This window comes from Pelobates fuscus, chromosome 1 (genome assembly GCF_036172605.1).
Source record: "Pelobates fuscus isolate aPelFus1 chromosome 1, aPelFus1.pri, whole genome shotgun sequence".
Classification (NCBI taxonomy): Eukaryota; Metazoa; Chordata; class Amphibia; order Anura; family Pelobatidae; genus Pelobates; species Pelobates fuscus.
This window is the reverse complement of record NC_086317.1, coordinates 339,445,829-339,461,741: the sequence shown is the minus strand read 5'-3', so window position 1 is coordinate 339,461,741 and position 15,913 is coordinate 339,445,829. Positions and strand designations below refer to the sequence as shown.

Sequence of the window (15,913 nt, the reverse complement as noted above, 5' to 3'; positions counted from 1 at the left end):
AATGTTTAAATTGTGTCTCCAATCCCCCTGACCTCCAAAAAAAAGACTATATTACAGCACAAGAGGACATGCAAATCATTTAAAAAATCATTCAAAATATGTTTTCAAACTAGAATATATTTGCCCTGTTTTCTTTCATTTAAAGAAACAGGTTATAAATTATCACTTGTAAAAAATTACACTAAATTTCGAATTGAATGTTTGTAACAAAAAAAAATATATAATGTAACCCAGAAAAAAAGAAAACAAATATGAAGGTGCAGTCAATTTGGTATAGTAAAGTATGCTACTGAAAGGATTTAACCCCTTAAGGACACATGACATGTCTGACATGTCATGGTTCCCTTTTATTCCAGAAGTTTGGTCCTTAAGGGGTTAAATAAAGCACACATGGAGATATTATTTATCTGTTTCAACATACCTTAGTAATATTATACAGTTATTGAATAAACATCATGTATACAAAAAAAAATCATCATTCAAGAAATCATGTAGCAGAGGTTATACTTACTTTCCTTTACATGTAATGTCTTTTATTTAAGATTTATCCAGATAAACTGCTGTAACAAATTAAGTATTTTAGCCACAATTTTAGGCTATGCTCTTTTTATTAGCTGCTACTTCACATTTTATATTTGTTGAACTACATTTTACGATGTATGCTTATTTTAGAGATAGAAAGGTATAGCAATAGTATCTATGTCACCACGCCTATATCTGTTTCTTGTCAACCATTGGCCAATAGATTAATAATTCCTAAGGCATGCCCCTTCCCAAATTGCATATATTTCACCCTCTAATCTTTTCTCTTTTACAGCTGCAGTTTCTTTTACTCAAGCCAGTTACCAGCAAACATTGCCAACAATACCTTTGACCTTGTCTTTTCCAATCATTTGTTTCTAATTTCTCTAACACGAATTTCCCTCTGACTGAGCACCATCTTCTCACTACTCCATCAATAAACCCCTCACTCAACATATTAAATATATCTAATCTTGGGCTATTAAGAAATCTGAGCTCACTTGATCGGTGTCACTTACTTCCTCGACTCTCACCTCTCTTCTGTCCCTCTCGAGATACCTCATACTACAACTCTGTCCTATCTACCACTCTTGAAATGGCTGAACCTATTTAAGCTCACTCTAAGCACTAGCCACGCCTTCAACCTTGGCACAGCAAGCACATGACCTGCTATTTCCAATGATGTTCCCATAATTCAGTCTGTTGAAAGTCCCGCGCCATACCTGACTTCCAACATTACAAATTAATTCTAATTTCCTATACATCTACCCTCTCCATGTCCACCTACTATGCAAGAATATTTTACCTCTCCATGTCCACCTACTATCATGATCCCAAACTCCTTTTCTATATCTATAACTCACTTCCCAGCCTTGCAATAACTGCTATTTCCTCCTCTCCTCCAACACACAATTTCTATTCAGTTCCATCTTTCACTCTTAACTTATTTCCCCAGTTCTCTGAAAAAGAGGTCTCTAAACTTCTTCTATCCTCTCACCCCACCTACTGTACTCTTGATCACCTCCCCTATGGCTTTTTCCAATCTCTGTTCAACCTCTGTGTCTACTGGCACATTCCCCTCTTACCTCAAACAATCAATTAACAATCACATTCTAAAAATGCAATTTCTTGACCCTACTTCTCCTTGTAACTACCATCCCATATCACTACTCTCCTTCTCTTCTAAGCTTCTCTAACAACTTGTTTTTTACCTGTCTAATTCACTTTCTTAATACTAGCTCCCTACTCGACCCTCTTCAACCTGGCGTTTGCTCCCTCAACTCAACTGAAACTACCCTTACCAAAGTGACTAACAACTTAACCTCTGCTAAATCTAAAGGTCATTATCTTCTCTTAATTCTCCCCAACCTCTTTGCAACCACACCTGCCACATACTTGCTGTATAAGAAACTGGTCTAGTGGCCTCAAGGCCCTATCTGCAGTTGGAAAATACTCTCAACAATTGGAATCCAACCAATTTAAGTTTAATAATCAACAATTCACCCTCCTTACTTGAAGTAACTTCTTTAGTTTTCCATAACTGATTGTAATGGCAATCAAAATATTATAACAAGATTAGATGCTCTACATTTCTCTTTGATATACTATTTTGTTATAATCTGATGTACACATTCTAGTTATAATCTGCACTAATAAACTTGTACTTTTTTAATTCTAAAAAATACAATTTAGTTCATAAACCTGACTTACATTCTCCCTTAATGCAGAACTATCTTTCAAGCTGCAGAGTAACACATTTTCTGCCGTGTTCTCTATTTATGCTGAGGAACTCTAAGAGAATGCTCCTTTCATTATCCACCAAAACTTTAGTAAATCAAATTTTCTGGCTGCATTCTACAATCCTGGAAAGGGGAAGGGATGGAGGGCTCTGTAGGTAAAAAAAAAAAAATGGGGGCGGAGCCTGACAGCTAAGGCAGCCAGACGTGCTCTGCAAGAGCTCCTGCAGCAGGCCCTAACAAAACGATTAACAAACTGCAAGGCGCACTCACCTTATTGAAGGGCCGTCGGTGCACCGGTAGATACCCGTTGGGTGCCTGTCCGACCCCGGAACGTCCTGCTAGCGACTTGCGGCCTGCACAAGCTTGAGCTTGGGGAGACGGTCGCTCCCCAGGCACCTTGGACAAATCGAGCGGACCCGGGAATAAAACTATCCCTCCCCCCCCCCTCTGGACCGGCGGGGGTCATCCCGGTATCCACTGGCTGACGCCTACACCAACCCTAAGCGGTTACCGACGCACAAAGACTACACGAGGCCGGATCACCTAAAATGGCGGCCATGCATAAGCCCCAACAAACATGCCTGAATCAGCCCAGGGAGGCACGAGGAGGGGCTGCCGAGCATGTGCTGGAGCGCTTGGACGCGATCTTTGCCAGCTTCTGGGCCAAGTCTGAAGTTCGCCTTGCGGAGACACCACACCGATCTCTTGAGGGAGAACAACACAGAAAGCCACACTATAAGCCGGCGGGAAGCCCAGCAGCTTCCGGGGGTCATCCTGCAAAACGAAGCGGTAAGAAAAAACACCCCCCCCCGCACGACTACCAACAGGAGAAAATACAAGAAGCCACAACGGCGGGCAACGCATTACCGACCAGACCACCAGCAAGGACATCTCTACTCACCCCGACCGCAGAGCTCCAGACCTCCCCAGCGAGTACGGCACAAATCAGGGACAGTCCCCTTAAGCCGCAGGGTGTGCAAGCCCAACAGCACACGGAGATCATATCCCATCCTGCTTATACACCGCACACGGAAAGAACAGGAGGGGGACGCAGAGACAGGTACCGGGCGACGACGCTTTACATGGACTCTATGCGGCATAGGCTGAATGCCACAAGCGGACTCAAAAACAACCTAATGCAAACAGGGTATCAGCCAGATATATCTCTTACCAGCGTGATCGTAGATTGCATTTAACTTTATTATTTTTTTTATTTTTATTATGTTTATTGCCTCTGCTGGTTGCTATGACTTGTTATATTAATACTCAGTGTCAGGTCTTTAGAAAAACCTTATTAGCTCTTGGATACCTCTCTACTATGACACAGCTAACCTTAACTTGTTACAACTTTTCAAGCTATTTACTTCACTATGATTTAAGCCTGTTCATAAATATAAAAATAGTGCATTGTACTACCATACCCTAATGCTCTCCATGTTATACACTCTTTGTTTTTGAAATATGCATGCGGATTGCCTTTGGGGTACCACGTGCCTGTATATTACCATCATATGCATTGCAAAAATAAAGAATTCAAAAAAAATAAAACATAAAAAATAATAATAATAATAATTACTAAAATTAACCCTATACCCTCCCTCCCTCTCCCTCCCCATGTACTTACCGATCACCGCCGTTCTCGAGCCGGCGATCGGTCTTCTTTTGAGGGGGACTGTCTGGGCTGAGCCCTGATAGTCCCCCCTCTGTACTGCAGGACCCCAAGGGGCCAGATGACTGCTCCAAAAGAGCGGTCACATGGCCACAATAGGTGTCCACAGTCCTGCCAGCAGGGGGACTGCCTGACCTGACCTTGACCCCCTGCTGGTCAAAAAGTAAAAATAAACTTAATAAAAGTAAAAAATAAAAATAAAATTAATAAATTAATATATATATATATATATATATATATATATATATATATATATATATATATATATATATATATATGATATTATATGTATATATATATATATATATATATATATATATATACGTATATATATATATATATGTGTATCTTATATATATATATATATAACGTCATACTAATATACATATATGTGTAATTTTATTCTAAGTGTATTTTGATATTAACATATATATTAATATCAAAATAGACTTAGAATCAAATTATATATATCTATGTATATACCCTTAATGACCGTGGACGTCCTAGGTACATCCGACAAAAAGCGGTCGTTAAGGACCGCGGACTTACCTAGAGCGTCCGCGGCAAATAGGAGCCCTGGACTTACCTGGACCGGCGATCTGCGGAGATCATGGTTGGGGAGGACTGACAGAGACCCCAGCAGTCCCTCTGCAGCAGCTCTGGCCACAAAAGGACTCTAGGAGCTGCAAGCAGGGAGACTGTCTGAGCTGTCAGGCAATCCCCCAGACTGCTAAAAAGTAAAAAAAAAATAATTAAAATAAAATAAATATATTATACATATACAGGTGTTCCTTATTTAGCGACCTACCGGTTTTACGACAGGTTGCACTTACGACCAGGCGTACGTGCGATCCATCGTGGGGATTCCCTGCTCTGGTGCACATGTCTATGTTTGGGGAAACTTCCCCGAACATAGACGAATGCACGAGAGCAGGGAATCCCTCAAATCTATGTTCGGGGGAAATTTCCCCAAACATAGTTCAAAAGGAATTCCTGCTCTGGTGAGTTTGTCTATGTTCGGGAAAATTTCCCTAAAAATAGACGAGCACACCAGAGCAGGGAATCCCTTAACTCCTCACTTACCGACCGATTAGTTCTACGACCGGGTCGTTGGAACAAAACTCAGTCGGTAAGTGAGGAGTGTCTGTATTATATATGTATAATATATTATAATATAATGTATAATATATTATAAAATAATTAAAGCATTTTATAATATATTATACATATATAATGCATATATATGATTTCATTATAATTGTTTTTTGAGATATATACACATATATCTCAACATACACTTATAATGAAATCATATATCATACATATAGCTCAAAATACACTTATAATGAAATCATATATATGCATTATATCTGTATAATATATTATAAAATGCTTTAATTATAATATATTATACATATATAGGAATTAAAAGTGTGTGTGTGTGTGTGTGTGTATGTATATACACACCCATACACATATACATATACACACACACACACATACACACACACACTGTGTGTATATATATATATATATATATATATGTATATACACACACATATTATATGTGTGTGTGTGCATATATATAATATACATATATATATACACACACACACACACACACACACACACGTATTATATATAATATAAATCAGATTTTTTTTATTAAAAAAACAAATAAATATGCTAACTTTGGCCAGCGTTTGTGACTAAGTGGCTACTACAAAAGACTGGATATACCCCATTTTGAATACCCTGGATTGTCTACATTTGAATGGTATGCTGTGATGGGGTTATTTTACATTCCTGGGCTACCATATGGTCTCAAATGGTAGGACAGACCCAGCAAACCATTCTGGCGAACTGAATCGGGTAAGCCCTATATTGGTCCTGTAACTTTCCAAAACACCATAAAACCTGTACATGGGGGTTATTGTTATGCTCGGGAGACTTCGCTGAACACAAATATGAGTGTTTAAAACAGTAAAACCTATCAAGACAATGAAACCACCAGTAAAAGTGCAGTTTTTGTGTAAGAAAATGCAAAAAACAAATATTAATGCTAAATTTGGCCAGCGTTTGTGGATAAGTGGCTATTACAAAAGACTGGGCATACCCAAGTTTGAATACCGTGGGTTGTCTACTTTTGAAAATGGTATGCCATGATGGGGTTAATTTTCATTCCTGGACTGCTATACGATCTCAAAGGCAACATAGGCCCACCAAACCAATCTGGCAAATTCCAATGTGCAAACATGGAAAAGGGGAAAGCCCTACATTTGACCCCTATAAGTTAGCAAAAACCCATAAAACCTGTACATTGGGGGCATTGTTGTACTCGGGAGATGTTAGTGAACACATATTGGGATGTTCTTTGTCAGTAACACATAACAGGAACTGAGAATCTATGCCTAAAGTACAATGTGAGAGAAAAATAACACAAAAAAATGACTACCCAAAAGTTTGAAAAAGACTGGTGGTAGAATTAGTGCATGGAATGTTTTAAAATACCACCATCTGAAATACTCTAGGGTGTCTATGTTTCAAAAATATATGGTTTGATGGGGGTAAATTACATTGGCCGGCTTCAAAAATGTCCAAAATAGGACATGGGTGCATGATGACCAGCTGAGAAAATATCAAGTTGGAAAACTGGAATGCGCACCCTCCAAATAAGTTCTTTTAGCCCCCAGAGAACCTGATATACCTATACATGGGTGGTATCACTGTACTCAGGAGATGTTGCTGAACACATATTAAGGTGTTCTTTGGCAGTAACCCTTAAAGTTCTCCATACATGTATTCCTAAATTGCTATGCGTGTCAAGAAAATTATCAATATTTTTTTTTTCAAATTTGGCATAGATTGGTGGTAAAATGGTTGCATGAAAAGAGTCAAAATACCCCAAGTTTAATACCTTAGGTTTTCTTCTTTTAAAAAATATATACATGTGAAGGGTTATTCAGGGATTCCTGACAGATATCAGTGTTACAATGTAACTTGCATTAATTTTGAAAAAAAATAAACGGTTTGGAAATAGCAAAGTGCTACTTGTACTTATAGCACTATAACTTTCCCATAAAAGCTAAAAACCTGTTAACATTGGACATTTCTAAACTCAGGACAAAATGTATAAACTATTTAGCATGGGAGTTTTTTGGCAGTTGTTGATGCGTAACAGATTTTGCGGGTCAAAGTTAGAAAAGGTTTCCATTTTTTCACAATTTTTTTATAGTAAAATATATGATATGATGAAAATAATGGTATCTTTAGAAATACCATTTAATGGTGAGAACAACTGTATATACTATGTGTGGGTACAGTAAATAAGTAAAAAGAAAATTACAGTTAAACACAAACACCGCAGAAATATAAAAAGAGCCCTGGTCCTTAACGGTAAGCAAATTGAAAAACGGTCTGGTCACTAAGGGTTTAAATTCAATAATGCAGAATCAAGTTTCTCTGTACTTAAATTCATCAAGTGCAAATCCTCCAATATTTTATAGTGATAAAGAAATCGGCAAAAAATGGACAGTTCAAAACAATGATCTGACCATGCTTTGACCAATAAAGCCATTTGAATGCACCTTCCGTTTGTTCATCGAGATAGAAGATGCATGCTATTGAATTGTAGGTCTAGCCACCGGACACAGTGCAATGTTGTTTACTTAATAAAAGTTGTAAAATATAATGATATTGATTATGCTACTTTCTGTACTTGTCTTTCTACATCATCTTTTCCTCCTGGTTATTTCCTATAGAGTTGGTTTATTGAAGAATACTATACAAAACATGATCTCTGTACACTGTATGATGTGATGCCCTCCTCTTAAATGGGTGGATTTGTATATATGCCCAATGTCAAGGCAATCCAAATCGCATAAAATATTAGTTAGATTGTCACTGTTCCTTTAAGTCATATTAATGTTTACATTTTGTGAGAAACTGTGCACACATTATTTATTTACTTACTTATGTAGTAATTGTTTATAATGATTAAAAAAGGATCAAAGTGTCTTATCGCCAGTCATAGATTTTCAGAATATAGTCTTCAATTCACATAAATGTAATATTATTCCTATTTACTTTAAAAATAGCTAGGACAGCGTACCCACAGTACATTTTAGAATTATCTCAGCATGAAATTAGTTTTCTCCATCATTGCCTTAGATGTATCCTTCATTTTGATCAATGCCAGAACATTAAATAGAGAAGATATGGATTTTATAACGAAGGTATCTGTCAAACTACATTTTGTTGTTTTTTTTTATTTTTCTAGAGTAAAATGTCGATTGCTAATAAGATATATATGTATGTAATATTATGTATGTGTTTTGTAGTACACTGATATGTGCATTTTCCCACCATTTAGGCCACAAATTAATAAATAACCAATAAATGGGGTAAAGTAGAGGAGGAGCAGTTAATTAAAATAAAAATCTATATTTACAGTTGTAATCAGAATTATTCAACCCCCGTTGAGAGTCAGGGTTATTGTCAAAATGTACAGACTTTCAGCTGTTTGCATTGAATAAATCAAACAAAAACAATTGAAATAGCTCAACACAAAGAATGTTTCAAGTGGTTTCCCCAAATATTAAATTAAAATGCAACTTATAATGACTTCTTTAGTTCCAAAACTATTCTCAAATTTCCAATTGGACTAAATTTAGAAAAACTGCAATGTGTTCAAAACAGAATCCACAAGTCTAATATATAACAGAACATTTCCACTGACTAAATCTGATGCCACAAATGTGTAAGACTTGTGTCCCTCTGCCAATACAAACCCAAATATTAATGCTGCATCAGACTTTAAAATGGGAAGTTGTATGCAACTAGCCAGGCCTTAAAAGTTACCGCCCACTGCAAGCCATAACTCACTCACCAGGGAAGAATTTCTACTCACTAGGCTAAATGTCTATTTGCCAAAGGCTAGTGGTGTATGGAGCTCTGACTCCATGGCACCCTCAATACAGAGCACAATACAGAGCTTCACATTATGACATCATAACTATTTTATCTATGTCAATCCTCAAGACAGAATGATGAAATTGACTTACATATGCAGTCACATTAAAACAGCAGTGTTTGTTTCCATTTCTGTGTACGTTTATACATACATATATGCAATGAATAAAAACATTATATATATTTGTATCAAGACTTTAGATGTGGCAACTTATATTGTACGTTTTCAAACGCTGACAGAATTCTCATCAGCTGTATCTGCTCTTAACACCAGCAAAGAATAGATGATAAAAATCTAAGCAATAAATTATACATACAGTCCAGAGTTTGCCATTAGAAAGGTTTAGAGTTAGTTCAGAATGTAGGAAAGATAAGGTAAAGATAAAGGCAGACTGGTTTGGACAATTAACAATCATTCTAAGAATTGTATTCATTTGTGTATTTCTAAAAAAAATTTGTCTAGTGCTGAAAATTAATATATTTATTTTTTTCTGCTTTTTTTCCCCATGAATCTCTGATGATGCGCACATTGTTGAATTACTTTGTCTGTGTTCCTGATCTTTGACATCAACTTTTTACTTTCAGGTAAGGTCTGTTGTTGTTTTAGCAATCCTGATCATCTGTATTTATTGCTTTGTTTGTTTAACTATTATTTATTTATTTTCTATTGGCATTAGTGACAGTTATAAGCAATTATATTTTTATGGTATATCAAATAACCGATCTTGATGAAACAAGGTTTTCTAGCTGAATATTTATGATATAAGCTATTTTTAGTGAATCAAAAAGAACAATGGAATAACACTCCTCCAAACATTTAACCACAAGGTGTTAAGCCAACAAGAGGTTGGCACAACCTCCAAACAGTAGTACAGCGAAAACAGTAATCCGGGCACACAGGGGTTACTTCCAAGGCAGATTCTTATTAACCACATAATAGGCCACAATAGATGTGATTTCAACAGAAGAGGCTAGGGAAAAGAGTATTTTCCCAAATTAAAGATTTAATTTAAAGGAACCTGTGGTGTAACTACCATGGTCGCAGGGGTCACCGTCACTACGTGGGGCCCAGCCACAGCGGTGACCACTGCGAGCATGGGCCACAGGCATACTTTTGGGGCCGGTGCACAGCCGCACCAGCCCGGGGCTGGCGGTTCCCAGGTGTCTGGCAGAAGGGGTGAGCTGTACTTGTTCTGTGTGTAGCGTGATCGAGTGGTTTGACAGGAAGTACTCACTGAGAGAGCACTTCCTGTCACACCAGGAATCATGGCAAGCATGGAACCAGATGGGAAGGGAAAGAGAGGGAGGAAAGGGACACATGGAGGGGAGGGGGGAGAGAGGGAGTAAAGGGACATGTGGAGGGGAGGAGAGAGAGAAAGGGAGGAATGGGACACAAGGAGGGGCAAGGGGGAGGGTATGGGATACATGGAAAGGCTCGGAGGGAGAATGAGACGGGTGGAGGGACTTTGGGGGGAGGGAATGAGATACATGGGTGACCTGGGGAGGATAAGATACATGGAGGGGCTGGGAGTGAAATAATGTGATACACGAGGGGCCTGGGGGGATGAGACACCTGGGGGGAATGAATACATCAGGGTGTGGGGGAGGGAATAAGACCAATGCTAAGCTAAGGTGGGAGCTAAGGTGGGAGTGAATAAGATACATGGAAGGCCTGGGGGGAATGAGATACATGGGTGCCTGGGGAGGGATAAGATATAAGAAAGGGCTGGGAGCGAAAGAATTGGATACATGAGGACCTGGGGGTCCCCCTTCTTTGTGTGGCTCTCACACAGATATTATATGCATGCTGCCAAGCACCCATAATGGCTGTGTGAGAACCACAGTAGCGACAAAGCTAATCCAACAGGCGATGGGAGATAGGGGACTGGGCCTCCCAAATCTCCTACCTTATCACATAGCAGCCTTTTTGCACAGTATAACACACCTACATTTTATTTCTAATGCACCTCAATGGGTTATGGTTGAATCCTTCTAATCAACCCCAATGGAGCTGAGAATATTGCTATGGGTACCAAAGCATTCTTGGCCAGACATGTCTCACCTACTGCCCAATACTAGGCAACTGTTCCAAATATGGGATCTGATTTGAGATCAATTGACTCATCTCAGTTATCACTTTGAAAACCTATGAAAATGATGAGCTACAGTAGACTTGACAGAGAAAATTAAAGCCTCCTGGCTAAACAGCATTTTTAACCCACAAGGGCTTAGCTTTATGCACATCACATTTAGAACTGCGATGGAAACTCTTTTAACCCCTAGGATCTGGTGCTGGAGAAACTCCACAGTATCTGGTCCATGTCTTCCAGTACTTGCCGGAGATGTGGTGAGGGGGTGGGATATATGATGTGTGTCTGGTGGACAAGTAGGTTGATTGAAACCTTTCTGGTAAAAAACTACCCACTTACTAACAAACATTCTGATACCCTTACACATAAATACACCCACGATATGCCACTTATTCATGTTACCTAATCTAACAAAATACAAAGAAGCTATTGTATACCTTTAATATCAGCTTATTTACAGATCTCTAGATATTGTAGAAAAGCCTCCACTCCAAACTTCGAGGATTTGTTCAAACAGGTAGACTTGAACTGGTCGTATGAAATCATGACTACGCAATAATTTGAGCCAAACAACAAAATTCAATGAGGAGTGGAAAACGAATTTAGACAGGAATCAGGGTATACATAACACCTCTGCCTCCCAGTGAATTCAACTATAACATTTCCCTACCCCAAACTGGGGAACTGTGTTGTTAAGAGTATTGGAAGCTTATAAACATTTAATTCACTCTTCACGCTTGGTTGTACAGTTCTCTGCTAGAATTCTTACATATGTCCAATGATACAAAAAAGATAATTGGTGTGTTGGTGCTTCCCATTACAAAAACAATAATAAAAAGGAGATGTACTAAAGGTGTATTCCACACCACCTTGAAAATACATACAATACATTTGAAAATAGTAACACCTACAGTGAACACACAATATATACTGTGGTCCAATCCAATGCTTCTCAAAGAGAAGCATTGAGAACGTAAGTCACATACACATCGATCCTCCGTATGAATGGTTCTCATAGACAAGCATTGAATCAAGTGCTTCTGTATGAAAAGAATAGCTTTATTCATGGCTAGTGCAGCACACATGCATGGGTCTATGTGCAACACTATGCATTACGCTGTTTAGACTTGCATGTCTCCATTCCTGATGAGCAGTGCTGATGAGTAGTGCCTGCATGTCAGTCAAAGTTAGCACACTAATAGTGACATCATCAACTGAATGAGTTGGTATGGGGATCCGGAAGTATACTTCTCAGCTCTCATTTTCACAGGTTTTCGATGCATTAGAAGCTAATTTCAAGCCCTATTTAAAAATAATGGAGAGAACTGGAGGCTGTGACCACATTATGACACTATAACAACTTCAGTGAAATGATGTGATTACAGTGCATACAATATTTTCATAATTAAGAAAAGATTCTTAACTGAAATAAAAAGTGAAATGCAGAAGTCATATAGATAAATCTTGACAGAAAAGCAAGGTGCAAACAGGCTAAAAAAATTATTTTAAAAAATCGTAAGATATAAAACCTAGACTAATGTTACTACCTCGATTATCTAGACTATGTGTTTCTAAATCCTTATTAATAGACTGCTGCCAGAAATCTCAACATGTAGACTAGGGCAGGAAGTTAGGGAATTAGCAGGCTGTACTGCAACCCACCTGCTCCAACATTTAACCCTTTAATTGCAAGGTGGGCACATTGTGCTACCCCTTAGAATTAAAAGAATGCTGTAGTCACCAAAACAACTTTAGCGTAATAAAGCATCTTTGGTGTATAGATCATGCCCCTGCAGTCTCACTGCTCAATTCTCTACAATTTATGAGTTAAATCATTTTGATTATTCAGGTTTAGTCACACCTCCCTGCATGTAAAGTGGGATCTGATTTTTACAATTACTTTATTGCACAGTCCGTTTAACTCCTTCCCGACCGCGGACGGAAATTTTCCATCAACCTTGTCCTTCAGTTAAGGACCGTTGACGGAAAATTTCCGTCATTTACTAAAGTTAACCCCAGATCGCCGTGATCGCGATCTGCCTCTGTATTAGAGGCAGACCGGGAGCACCCGATCGGGCTGCCCCAGCACCGGTGCTCAACCTTCCGCCTCCTTGCACTTCCGGGTTCTGTGTGAAGTGCAGGGAGACGGATCAGTGCTGCTGATCTTCTCCCTGTGTAAAATCCCACCCCCCCTTTCCCCTGTTTAAATAAAATTAACCCCTTCCCTGCCAAGTGATCACTGACTACAGTGATCATTTGGCAGGGTATACATTTTAATGTCATCTGATTTTTTTTTTTAAACCCCTGAGGGTTAATTATTTTTTTTTAACCCTCAGGGGTTAAATTTATTTTATTAATTAATTTAAATATTAAAAAAAAAATATATTTAGCTAGCTGGGATGGGTGGAAGTTAGTGGGGAATTGGGGAATTTGGTGTTAGGCTAACTAGGGGTTAACGTTAAAAAAGTTTTAAAATAAGCTTTAAAAAGGTAAAAAAAATTTTTTTTAAATGTTTTAGTAACATTTAAGTAAAAAAAAAAAAATACCACCCCCCATTACCCAGTCTAAATAAAAATTAACCCCTTCCCTGCCAGTTGATCACTGCCTACAGTGATCAAAATACAGATCACAGTATTATACTGTGATCTAATTTTTTTAACCCCTGAGGATTAACTTTTTTTTTTTTTTTTAACCCTCAGGGGTTCAATTTATTTAATTAATTAATTTAAATATTTTATAATTATATATTTTGCTAGCTGGGGTGGGTGGGAGTTATGGGAAAATGGGGAATTTACGGTTAGTGCTGCTTACTGCTAGTTAGGGGTTAACGGTAAAAGAAAAGTTTAGAAAAAAATGTAAAAGTGTAAAAAAAGTTAAGATAGTGTAAAACATTTAATAAGTACAAAAAAAGTTTAAAAACGGGTTTTACAAAGTAAAAAAAAGTTTTACAAAGTAAAAAAATACATTTAAAAATGCTCATTACCACTACACTTGGTACAAGCTAGCGGAAAAATGATCCCACACTAAGGTTCAAAATATGCCTTTTTAATTACCCTGGGATGTCTTCTTTAAGAAATGGGATGCCTTTATGGTGTAATTGGATTATATAGCCTTGTAAAATACTCTAAAATGGGACATGGACACAGCGTAAAAATTCAAAGTTTGGAAAAAACTGGAATGGCTGTGTCTCAAATGTGCCCCTTCAATGTCCACATATACCTGGCAAAGGTTCATACGGGGGTATTGCTGTACTCAGCCGACATAGCTGAGCAACATATGAAGTAGTATACAGTAGTAGTACACATAAGGTTTGCAAAATATACTGCGCAAACTCACTTTGTGTGTCAAAAAGGCAGAAAAAAATGCTTATTACCACTACACTTGGTACAAGCTAGCGGAAAAATGACCCCACGCTATGGTTCAAAATATTTCTTTTGAATTACCCTGGGATGTTTTCTTTAAGAAATGGTATGCCTTTATGGTGTAGTTGGATTATATAGCCTTGTAAAATACTCTAAAATGGGACATGGACACAGCGTAAAAATTTAAAGTTTGAAAAGAACTGGAATAGCTGTGTCCCAAATGTGCCCCTCCGATGTCCACATATACCAGGCAAAGGTACATACGGGGGTATTTCTGTACTCAGCTGACATAGCTGAGCAACATATGAAGTATTATACAGTCGTAGCACACATACGATTTGCAAAATATACTGTGCAAATTTACTTTGTGTGTCAAAAAGGCAAAAAAAACGCTTATTACCATTACACTTAGTACAAGCTAGCGGGAAAATGATCCCACGCTAAGGTTCAAAATATGCCTTTTGAAATACCCTGGGATGTGTTCTTTAAGAAATGGTATGCCTTTATGGTGTAGTTGTAATATGTAGCCTGCTCAAGTGCTCCAAAGTGGGACACGGACGCATTAAAACCCTCAATGAAAATTCACACTTAAAAATCTTAACTTGTTACGCCTCTTTTACAGCAGTGTAACTTCACAAAATAGTGTCTAGGTCATACATTGGGCATATTGTTTTACTCAGAAGACTTAGCTGAGCATAATTTGGAGGGTTTGAACTTAGTGGCACATATGAAATGTACAAAATGCCCAGCAAAAATGTAATCCGTATGTAAAAAATGCCCAAAATATTTTTTTACCACATACTTTGGCATATATTGGTGAAAAAATGGGGGCATGTTAAGGCACAATATGCACCATATGAGATACCCTGGAGTGTCTACTTTTATAAATGGTAGGCCTTTGTGGGGTTTTTCTGAACAGTCAAACTGCTATAATACCCCAAATTGAAGCATAGGCCCATTAAATCCGCCTCTCAAAATTCTACTGTAAATGTTGAAACGGACAGGTCTCCTATATGGCACTGTAGCTTCACAAAATAGTGCCAAAGACATACAATGGGGGTATCGTGGTACTCAGCAGAAGTAACTGAACACAAAATAAAACTTTGTACAGGAATAGCACACCAACTTTACAAAATACACATGAGAAGTTCTTTGTTATAAGTTTGTGTGCCAAAAACTGCAAAAAACTAAATTTTACTCCAATATTTAGCAGAGATTGGCGGTGAAATGGCTACTTAGAAAGTGTCAAAACAACCTTAGGACAATAGCCTGTGATGTCTACTTTATATAAATATATACTTTTGTGTGCCAATTTTGTTTTCTTTTATGGCTATTAAGCTTACAAGACAAACATACCAAATTCTAAAATCGCTCCACATTAAAAGTTTATTTTACTCCTTGTGCTTTGTGACCTGTAACTACCAAAAAAACTTAAAATCCCAGACACATTATATATTCTGTAAATCAGGACAACTAAATAAATTTAGTTTTAATTACTTTCTTTAACCTGCACTAATTAGGCACACATTATTATTGCATAAACTGTACAAAAAAACACAA

The 15,913-nt window shown here is 37.8% G+C and overlaps 1 protein-coding gene across 1 annotated transcript in view; it reads left to right on the top strand.

Moving 5' to 3' along the window:
* The window catches only part of HS6ST3 (heparan sulfate 6-O-sulfotransferase 3), a 625,223-nt gene that overhangs the window by 383,643 nt on the left and 225,667 nt on the right, over positions 1-15,913 (top strand). The window lies entirely within an intron of this gene.